At 33.5% G+C, this 11286-nt stretch overlaps 1 protein-coding gene across 14 annotated transcripts in view; it reads left to right on the plus strand.

Moving 5' to 3' along the window:
- BMPR1B (bone morphogenetic protein receptor type 1B) overlaps positions 1 to 11286 on the plus strand; it is a 395286-nt gene that overhangs the window by 331930 nt on the left and 52070 nt on the right. For 4 of the 14 annotated variants that reach the window (XM_078001793.1, XM_078001795.1, XM_078001798.1 and 1 more), the window contains one exon: positions 10074 to 10119. The gene's annotated coding sequence lies outside the window, so the exon portion shown is untranslated. 14 annotated transcript variants of the gene reach the window in all.

Raw genomic sequence — 11286 nt, forward strand, 5'->3', positions numbered from 1 at the left:
TAAAGCCAATTCTGGCACAATAAAAGATGTTAGAACTTAGCCTTTCTTGGCATAGATGGTGAAATAGACTAATTCAAGGGGATCAAAAATTTTGTCTAAAAAAATTACATGGCAAGAAAATATCATTTAACCGAACTCTTCTGGTAGTGTATAATTTAGGTTACTTTTAAATTAATGATGTTCTTTATTAACTTTTGTGTTATGTGTGTTGGAGTGAGTGTGTGTTTGCCCCTACACATTTTCAACACTGTCAAGGTTAAAATCAAGTGTTGTGGTTGTATAAAGATCTTGTGGTTTAATTTTTTATAGTTTTTGATGTTGTGAATTCTTTTACTATTAATGTATCAACTATACAATTCTAAATTCATAGATTATAAAGGTCTAGGTTTTTCTTGCAAATATGAGTTTTAAAAAATGCAAAATGATTCTTTAAAGTATAAATGTAATGATTTAGATGTTAGATCAAATGAATGTTTCAAAAGTATAGTTACTAAGATATTTATTTTTGACCAAGAAGGATATAAATTGTTTTAGCATGATAAAGTATACATTTGGAGAAGTGAGGCAAGTATGTTTTAGTAATTCGTATCATTTTTGGTATCTATCTTAGAAAATTTTTCTGTGTTGCACAATAGATAAGTGTAAAAGCACATGGATGGCACTGCAGATTTTAAACAGTTTTCTTTGGTTTCCAGTTTGTTCTCTTAAAACTATGATGGCTTTCTCATGTTTACATTGCATTCTTATTCATTTTATTGCTGGTGATCATTATTCCATATTGTTTCACCAGAGTTAGACCTTTAAACTCATTGATGGTGATAATAGTCGATAATAATGTTTAGCTTAAAATATATATCCTATATTTTATACCTCAAGTATTGAAACATTTGAACTAGCGATATATTTGAATATTTTTGTCAGTAATAACTAAGGTTACCTTTAACAGTTATCCTATTAGAGGATACAGTAAGGATTAGAAGCAGACAGGTTCTAAATGCTTTCCAGGTTTTTTCTTTGGGGAAAAAGAATAGCACAAACACGGTGATTTGGTTTCTGGTTTGTCTGGCTTCATTGTCACTTCCCTTCTTTACATATATGAATCTATAAAATAGTTTTATACACTAGGCTGTCTTGGGAGTGCTTTGCAAAGCTGCAGAGTAAGTTTTGGTGTGGAGGCAAGTTTAACATCTACTTTGATTAGCTTCAGAACTCGGTGAAGCAGAGCATTCATAGAAACTCTGCTGAATAAAACCATAGCTCCTGGCTTGGAAATCTGCCAAGTTCTGGTTGACTCTTTGACATTATTGTCAAAGAGACCACGGTTCAGTTTCTTTTGTAACAATGTGGACCTGAATTGACACACTAAATATTTTAAAATACAAAGGCATTTTTTATTTTTAATCATTCTATCAGCTGAGATTATGCTATTTTATGACAATGGCTTCAGTTTGATGTTGCATATTTTTCAAATCATGGTTACTTGCTTGTTAAGTTAATTTTGTTCTTACGTTGTTGCTTTTATTAAAAATACTTACAAACAACTTGTGTTTTAGAGATTTTTCAAGGGTTTTTAATTTATATAAACAATTTGATTGAGTTTCTCTAAATTCAGAAGCAGAGTAAAACTAAGGGAAAGGCTAGCTATTGTTTTAAATTTAAAGAGCATAATTGTGATGTCCAAAGAATTTTTGTTACTACCATAGTTACTGTTCTTGCTGAGGTTTATACTTCTATATCAATTACCTGGAAAACAAATGAATATAAATGTTTGTGTTGTCTGTTGACTTGTATGTCATATTTACTCTTCTCATGATATTTTTATGTCATAGTCTGGTATCCCATAAAATAAAATGTTTGAGTGATTGAAGCTTTTACTTTTTATTCAGATGTTTTTAGGTCTCTTGGCAGGGTTTTACTGATGTGAAAATATTGAAAACATGATTATCAATCATAACCTGAGTGGATGTGGTGATGTCGATGTGTCAGTATGGTGAAAAGAGAAACAATTGCCAGTGAATAGAAACACCCACAAATATTTTATGAAGCCCTGGTTTCTAGAAAGAGCCAGCACTTCTCTCATATTTAAAATTAGTGTTTCTCTTAACCTACTCATTAGTGTTGACCATGAGTGGCTGAAATGAAAAACTGGCAATATCCCTGGTTCTGGTGGTTATGGTTTCTCTAAAAGATACTGGTTGATTACTGCCACACAAAGTAATCTTCCCTCTTACACACTCCTGTCTAGTACTTACATTTGGCAATTACGTGGCATTGTGACATCTCTTTTATTGTTTTCCTGTACTGTATTTCGGCTCTCCATATGTAGTTGATTTGTCTCACAGTGTTCTACGTGTGGCTGATTTGTCTTACAAGCAAGATTGTTATTTTATTGAGGACACCGTCAAGTACTCTGGGTCATTGTGTTACGTAAATGGATTTAATGATTATTTGCTAAATGAATCAATGCACCAAGAGATGAAAGAAAATAAGAAATTTTGGTCATCCTTGAACAAACTTTCAGTGTGTTTCTTAAGCTGAAAACCTTATATTTTTATAGACTGTTTGTTCACCGTGATTAATCTAGAAAGGAAGGAAAAGTAAAAGGCAGTAAAATGAAGCAAAAGAAAGAGGAATTGAAGAGGAAGAGGAGAGCCAGGAAGGGGAAAAGATAATAGGGAAGAAAAGGAAAGGAAGACAAATAGAAACAGGAGATAAAGGAGTAGAGAAAAGGAAAATGGAATAATAGTAAGAGTCAGCAGCACATAAAACAACCATTTATTATTATTGACTCTTACTATATGCAAAGAACCATAGTTGATGCTTTATGTGGATTTCTCCTCTACTCCAACCAGTGAGTGCTGCTGCTCTCCACATCTTCTATAAGGAATGTTAAGTCACTTGCTAAGCCCATAAAAGTAGCTAGGCCGGAGTTTGAACCTACTTGCCTCTTTTACCCTACGTTGTCATCAAGTCTGCCTCCACTGCTCAGTGACCATACGTGATACTGCTTTGTCATCTGACATTTCACCCCTGCACAGCATGTCCAGAAATTTAGCACCAGCATCTTCCCTTACCTGTCTCTTACCTGATTTCTGTCTGTTGAAGGAAAAAGATTACTGTGTAGGTAATATCACAGTTAATATTAGAAAATCTGTTCTTTCCCTACATATGATTTTGCTCTGGTATTTTTTAATAAAAATTGTATTTATATTTTGTTACTTTCCAGAAAAGTTTAGGTATATGTCGCAACTTTTTATTTAGTGTGTGTGTGTATGTATATATATATGTAAAACTTTTTCCTAAATTTTTGCTGCAAAGAGCATAGAAAATGATTTATTTGAAAGTACTTTAGTATAAGGAAAAATGGTTAGGTGATGAAAATGAAAGTCGGGCCTTTAGAGTTGAAAAATTTAGACAATAAATTGAGTTAAATGATTCAAGGTTTAAGTGTTAAAAATTAGTGATTAAACTATCTGATATCACAAAAAGTTATTTAAAAAATTAATGTTGTTTTAAAGTTGTAATCAGAGTTTTATTCCTGTGTGAAATAGACTCTTAAAAAAAAACTGTGAGTATTTAAACTAGTTTTGGTTAAGAAAGAAAATGGGCGTTGATTTGCATTATTTGTTATCATAACAGTACAAATAGCTATAGGATGGGTCATTCCCAAAGTTGTTGCTAGCCAGTTCAGTACTTTCAAGTTTTTCTTCCACTAACCTCTTTACCCTGGACGTTTAAAGTGCAAACTTCTGTAATATGAATTTCAATTTCTCTTCTTGCCCCTGCCTGCCCTCTGGTGTAGAGGGTGAAGAACAGTGATGAGAATCAACATTTTGTTAAGTTTTGTGATATTCAAAGAGTTTAAAAATGAAAAAGATAAAAGACGATAAATTATTAGTAGACCTTGTGTGACACAAAATGATTATATGTCACTTTTTAATGAATTTTAAAGACTCATATCCATTTCTAAGTGCATTACATATTGAATTTAATATTACTGAATTACCTCTGTTGTTCATACAGATTTTTCTCTATGTGTTCAAATGTGACAGTGGATTTTGATACCCTTTTGACTGTCTATAACATAAAACAGTCCTTTATATCACAAATTAAAAATGTTTTATTTATGATGTTTTTGAACTGGTAAGAATGTTACTGAAAAAAAACTAAACATGGTTAAAACATACTTTAGGATTTAATGGATTGATTTTGAAGGTAAAATGTAATTTTTGTAACATTGTACCCATGATATGTAATAGTATGAAATTTTTTTACATTTTACTTTTGTTCTGCATTTTCTGTAAAAATCATGTATAGGAGTATATAATAATATAAAATAATATAGAGATATTTTTAAAATAATGAACTGATTAAGTGTATACATTAAAGAACAAGTTATTTTATAATGTTTATATGAGGCTTCCAACTCATTATTGTCCACTGTTTTCAATTAAATACTTTAAAGAAATTATAACTCTATTTCCTACTACAAGAGATTCCATAGAAAACATGTACATAGCTGAAAACATGTATATAACTGCAACATATTTTCCAGAAAAGATATTCAGGATATTCAAGAAAAATAACTTTCTTTTTAATCCTTGTAATTGAATGGAAGTCACAATGTTGCATTCTGATCATTAGGTAATTTCATGAAATTTGATTAATTTGCCTGAAAATCTATAAACCTATTTCTAAAGAAATATTCTTAATATTCTATTTTTCTATTATTCCTTATAAGAATCATAAGGAATATAATTTAGTCGTGGTTCAGTAACACACAGTCAAACATCCTATGAAAATAATTCTGTGGTTTATTTGCATGCCAAAAATCCAGCGATCCTCTGAAAAATGAGAAGCAATTTTAGAGTGGCTTCCAAAAGCCTTACTTTTTATTATTATGATAATTTAGTTAGTAAACTAAACTATAACTATATAACTATATATGTATGTATATAACTATATATATAAAAACTATACATAACAAACTAAGTGAACTACACATGTGTAGTGTCTGGATTTATACTGTTTTAAAGATCAGTTATTAAAGAGGGAAAGAGGGAAGAAGAGAAGAGAAGGGAGGGAGGGATGAAGGAATAAAAGAAAAAAAGAAATGGCAAAATGGAATGGACTCTTAATGAGTGACTTACTTGATATAGTATTTATTCCTGAGAAATTTCCTGAAAGGATAATTTTTCTCAGTTTTTTTCTTTATATTTTCTCTCAGGTTTATTCATGATTCTGTTTTAAAATATTTATTGCAAACCTATAATTATTTAAAATGCGGTTGGGAAGAAATAATCAACTTTGTTGACATTTGCTCTACAATTAACTAGAAACTATTCACTATTTGACTTTCGTTTTTCTTGTTTTGAGACAGAGTCTCGATCTGTTGCCAGGCTGGAGTCCAGTGGCGTGATCTTGGCTCACTGCAACCTCCACTTCCTGGGTTCAAGCGATTCTCCTGCCTCAGCCTCCCAAGTAGCTGGGACTACAGGCACATGCCAATCACGCCCAGCTAATTTTTGTATTTTTAGTAGAAACAGTGTTTCACCATGTTGGCCAGGATGGTCTCCATCTCTTGACGACATGATCCGCCCATCTCAACCTCAAGTGCTGGGATTACAGGTGTGAGCCATCGCGCCCAGCCTGACTTTCTTTGGTGAAAAACTTTTTGTAGATTTTACTCTATTGATTTAGTAAATAAAATGTACTAAATTACATTTAATTTTTTTAATGGTTAGATACCTTCCGGTTGTTTTCAAGGATTATCATTTTTTATAAAACTAACACAAAATCAAGTAAAATGAGGATTTAATTAATAAATATTTATATGAGTCAACTAAATCAAACTTTTATCTCTTTTGATGGCTGCCTTTTTCCTGCTTCCAATGGAAGGATACTAATATAATAAAATGTGAGAAGATATATTCTTATATGTTATTTTAGTCAGATATCTGATATTTGGGATATATCTTCATTATTGCTAATCCACTGGATGTTTGTTAATCATCTTGATGTTTACATTTATTATGAATACCTGCCATTTGTCTTTTCTTCTATTTATTATTTCAGCATCATAATTATCAGACAAATTCATGTTTTCATAAAATAATTATTTCTATATATGCATGTAATTGTCTTTTTCATGTCATAGCTGATATATTCTCTTTTGTTTATGATCCAAAATGCCTGGCTTGTATCTGTGAGACTGGATTTTGTACAACTTCAGTATGACTAGATATTAAAGTGATCCTTTTATAAATACCTTTGCATAATTATAAAGTTAGATAAAACAGTCCAGTTTCTCATTGGCCCTTTTCTCAAACGTGGAGTACACATGAAGAAGATCTTACCATCTTTCTCATAGTTTTCTTAGCGTTTAAGGTGAGTCTCACCAGGTTCATTCTGCTGCTGCTTCTCTTCCGCCTTGCCTTATATCTGTTAAGCTACACATTATCAATTGTTTGTTTATTTATTTTTGAGACGGAGTCTCGTTCTGTCGCCCAGGCTGGAGTGCAGTGGAGCAATCTTGGCTCACTGCAAGCTCCGCCTCCCAGTTTCACGCCATTCTCCTACCTCAGACTGAGTAGCTGGGTCTACAGGTGCCCACCACCACACCTGGCTAATTTTTTATATTTTTAGTAGAGACAGGGTATCACCGTGTTAGCTAGGATGGTCTCGATCCCCTGACCTCATGATCTGCCCGCCTCGGCCTCCCAAAGCGCTGGGATTACAGGCATGAGCCACCACGCCCGGCCATCAATTATTTTAAAGTTATCAGGTGATTGGTAATATTGTGACTTGTGTAGATTGTAGATTTCCCAACAATTTAAGCACACATGTAAACATAACACATGAAAACATGGTGAGACATCAGTGGAGTTAGTGTTAACTACCAAGCCATAGTCGTTGGTCCCGAGCGGAATCCTGTCACGAAGCTTAGCTAGAGAAGCTCCTTCTTGGCTGGATTCTCTTTTGATGTCCAGTTCCTCATTGTTCACTGATGTGCTTTATTCCACATCAGGATATGTGACTAATACTTCCTTAGATTGAGTGGACAAGGAATTTGTAAATGCATTTAAATAGCTCTAACTATTATCTGTCCTAATTTGCTACTCCATAGATCCATGCAGATGTAGAAACAGGAATGTAGAAAGAGGAATTATGGCCCCTTTGAAAGTAGATTGTGAAAATTTCATAATGCAAAATTCAGTATTCCCTGACAGAGATAATCACATTTTTCTAAAAGATGCAGGATTCTCATGCATTTCTTCAGTACCTATATGGCGATATAAATCCTTCTCTACATCTCTCTCTGTTTCAAACACACACACACACACACACACACACACACACACACACACACACCCCCACACACACACTACAGTAGGTTTGTTTTTACATAAACAGATTTATTTATTTTTTTTTAAAAATCCTCCCAAGTTCTCCTTTCCCTGTCGCAACTACACCTGTGCCTCTTTTCATTGTTTTGGCATTTTCTTCTATATCTCTAAATAAATACTGTACTACTGCTTCTTTATTATTCAATTGTAGGCATTACCTTTGACTTTCCACTATCAAAGATGAGGATTTATTTCTTTTTTCCCATCCCTGCTTCCACTACATATGTACATATTCCAGTCTCCCATCTGTAAATATTTGGTTTAAATATTTGGTTCCTTAGTCCCCTGTGCTCATTACAAATGCGTTTCCAGACTCCCAGTGTAATTTAAAATATATGTCATCTTATTAATTTCTACATCTTAAGAGTTCTCTCTTCCAACATTTTTTGACCTGCCTTCAGTGAGACCTGCTTGCTCCTGAAGTCCTATGCAATGTCTCATCTTATTAGCCACATTTACCATTATCTTGGAGGTAAGCTTCATCTTCTCTTGGGAAGGACCTACCATTAGCAGGTACCTATTCCATCTTTTTTCTTGTTTATACCTTGGATGAAATATCCAAGATATTTTTCTTGTTTATACTTTGGATGGAATATCTCCTCCAATAACTTTCTGAGAAGGATACATGGAAGGTAAATTTTTGAGACTGAAAATATTAAAATGCTTTTTTTCCCCTACCCTCACTCTTAATTTGCCCAGGTATTTATTTCTGATATGGAAAAATTTTCCCTCAGACTTTTGAAGGCATTGTTCTATTTTATTCTAGTTTCTAGGTTTTCTGAACAAAGTTCAATGCCATACTTATTTTTTATCTCTTCTCTCTTTCTCTCCCTCACTTTTTCTCTCTTTATAAAAAACATTAGGGTGTCTCTTTGTCTCCAGTGTTACAGGATTTTACAGTGACATGGCGTGGATCTGTTCTCAGGTGCTATATGGGTTCTTTCAAATTAGAAACTCATGAGTTTTCATTATGAAAACCGTGCGTGATTATTTGATGATTTTCTTCCCTCTGGTTTCTCAAGTCTTTCTTTCTAGAGCTAATATTGTTCAGATGTTGAATCTGGATTCATGCTCTAAGTTACTTAACTTTTCCATCCTTGTATTTTGTACTGTGTTGTAGGAGATTTCCTAATCTTTATCTTTCAATTCACCTGCTGGGATTTTCATTTATGCAATTATATTTTTAAAGTTCTTTACTTGTTATTCTCTTTTTAGAGCAATGTGTTCTTGTTTCATGATGTAATATATTTTTGTAAGATGAGGGTATTAATAATAATTTTTAAAGTCTTTATTTTCTTTAATATAATCTACTTCTTCCAAGTAGTGTTTGTTTTATTCTCAGTCTTTGATGTTTGAGGTTTTTTCAAATATCTGTTTACCCTGAATTAGTGGCCCATGTGTATGAGAATGGATCACAGAAGAAGTGACTGGAAGTTCTGTTGTCACCAGTGGGCCTCACGTAGGATAACATTGCAGGGCTGTTTCACTGAGAAACTCACAGTATCACTATCTTTATGCTCTTTGTTCTTGACCTGGTCGAATTACCCAGTAAAGAAGGCGCATACCAGGCTGCATTGAGTTCTGGAAGCCATGTGGGGAGGTGAACTGGAGGAGGCACCATCCAGTGTGAATGTTCACTGAAAGTTGGCAGTAAGATGGTACTCCTGCCCTCTTCTGTGCTTGTTGTCCTACAGTCCTTGGCTTCGATGGTAAAATGGAAAAATAAAGAAGGCATCTCAGTGATATGTGTATTACTTTTACCCTTCTTGTCTCCTGCAGGGGTAGGAAGGAAATACTGCTAGCCTGTAGGGAACAGGAAAGGATATCTGAAGTTCTAATTACTGTACTTATAAATATATTTTCAGCCTCCTTCTGTTTTAATATCCCCTTCCCCCTTTTAGAATTACTTTTAGAAGTACTTTATGATACCATTTCTGGAGCTTTTTGGGGTTAAGCGGTAAAGCTTTGCTTCTTAGCCTTTCCCCACATTTGGCTTAAGAATCAGCTTTTGTAGATTTGTTATCAATTCAATATATCAGAGTTTCCTCTCTAATTATTAACTCTGTTATTTCATTAGATTATTCAAAATTCATACAAGATGTGCATCTGACTTTCTCAAACAGTTTCCTGTAAATTTTGTCCAAAAAAAAAATGTTGATTGCAGTGGGCACCTGTGGCATATGAGAAGATTGTCTTATGCAGAATCCCACCCCGAGCCACAGCAATTTTGATTCTGTAGACAAGTGACTGCTTGTCTTTCTACTTTTCAGGCTTTTATTGTTAGTGTCTTCTCCCTTGATTTCATAGTGTAGGTTCATTTTCTTAGCCCCTTTTTCTCTTATGAGAGTGGGATTTAATAACTAGAATACCCTGTAAGTAAAACAAAAAATTATGCTATAACATTCTTTCTTGTCAGTAAATATATTTCTACATCAGCATTTTAATGGATATATAGGAATCCCATTTTACAAATATACCTAATCCTCTACTGTTGTAAATATGGGTTGTTATAAGCAATATTGCAAAGAACCTTCTTCTAGCCAAATTTTATACCGCTCTTTAAATAAATTCACAATGTGACAAAATCATGAATTTTCTCTTAAAATGTTTCTTAGAAAATAGCATCTTACTTCCAATCACATGAGGATGTTTTCTTTTCTACTTTAGACCATTTGGTGTCAGTGTTCCATTTAACAGCTTTTCCCACCAACTGGTAAGTTCTGTGTATGTTTAATTCATCCTAGTTACACAGGCTGTGCCTGGAAAATGGGAGGGCGCCCAATACCTATTTGCTAGTAGACATTTGCATCATAAATGAATTTTTATTGTGTTTTAAAGCATCAAAAATAAAGGGTCTGGTGTGAAAGAAAGCAGGAAGTAATAAGTTTTAAATACTCTATTGCTTGGTCTGCTGAGGTGACTCAGGTCCTAAAGGCAGTAACATTGAGAACCAGATTTAAAAAGAAGGAGCTTACCACGAGAAGGTGAGATATAGGTACACCTACACACACTACTCTGGGGTACCAAGCGGTGCTACACTCTCATGTGGACAACCTTGGAACAAATGGCTTTCAAGATAAGGCAGTGACGTGAACTATTTAACTTCACTTTATTTGGAAATTTAACCTAAGGATGAGCACACTATTATATAGAAATAATAACATGTATTGGAAGTAATTGTGTGGTTGGAATACATATTTGCTTAATCTGTTGGGTTTTTCTAAGTGGAGTCTACAAGTAATTTTTTTCACAATTATATGAGATCTTGTTGAATATGCACATTTCCTGGCTCGCCTGTGACCTGCAGAACCAAAATTGCTGTGGCTCGGGGTGGGATTCTGTATATGACAATCTTCTCCTGTGGCACAGGTGCCCACTGCAATCAACATTTTTTTTTTTTCTGAACAAAATTTACAGGAAACTGTTTGAGAAAGTTAGATGCACATCTTGTATAAATCTGAATAATTTAATGAAATATTAGAGTTAATCTTAGGAAATTCTGATATATTGACAACATATTTTATTGCTTTTTCAACTATTTTTTTTCTGTAAGAATTTGAATAATTAGTTTAACATGCAGAAGGTCAGGAAAAATTATCACAGATTTAAAAAAATAAACTTCTAATTCTCTGATGGACCCATTACCTGCAGACATTCATTTTTGGTTGAAAACTATAAAAAATGTGTGGCATATCTTGTACTTCTGACCTAGAATTTCAGTTTTTTTAACCCAGCAATTTTAAAATATTTTTGTTGATCTTGGATTTCACTATAGATAAGCTAAATGTGTTATGAGAGAGATTTTAAGTTGAAAATTGCTCACGGTGACAATTTATGCAGTTACATGGCATATATAAGAGCTCTTACTACAATGCCTGAA

This window comes from Macaca mulatta, chromosome 5 (genome assembly GCF_049350105.2).
Source record: "Macaca mulatta isolate MMU2019108-1 chromosome 5, T2T-MMU8v2.0, whole genome shotgun sequence".
In the NCBI taxonomy this organism is placed as follows: Eukaryota; Metazoa; Chordata; class Mammalia; order Primates; family Cercopithecidae; genus Macaca; species Macaca mulatta.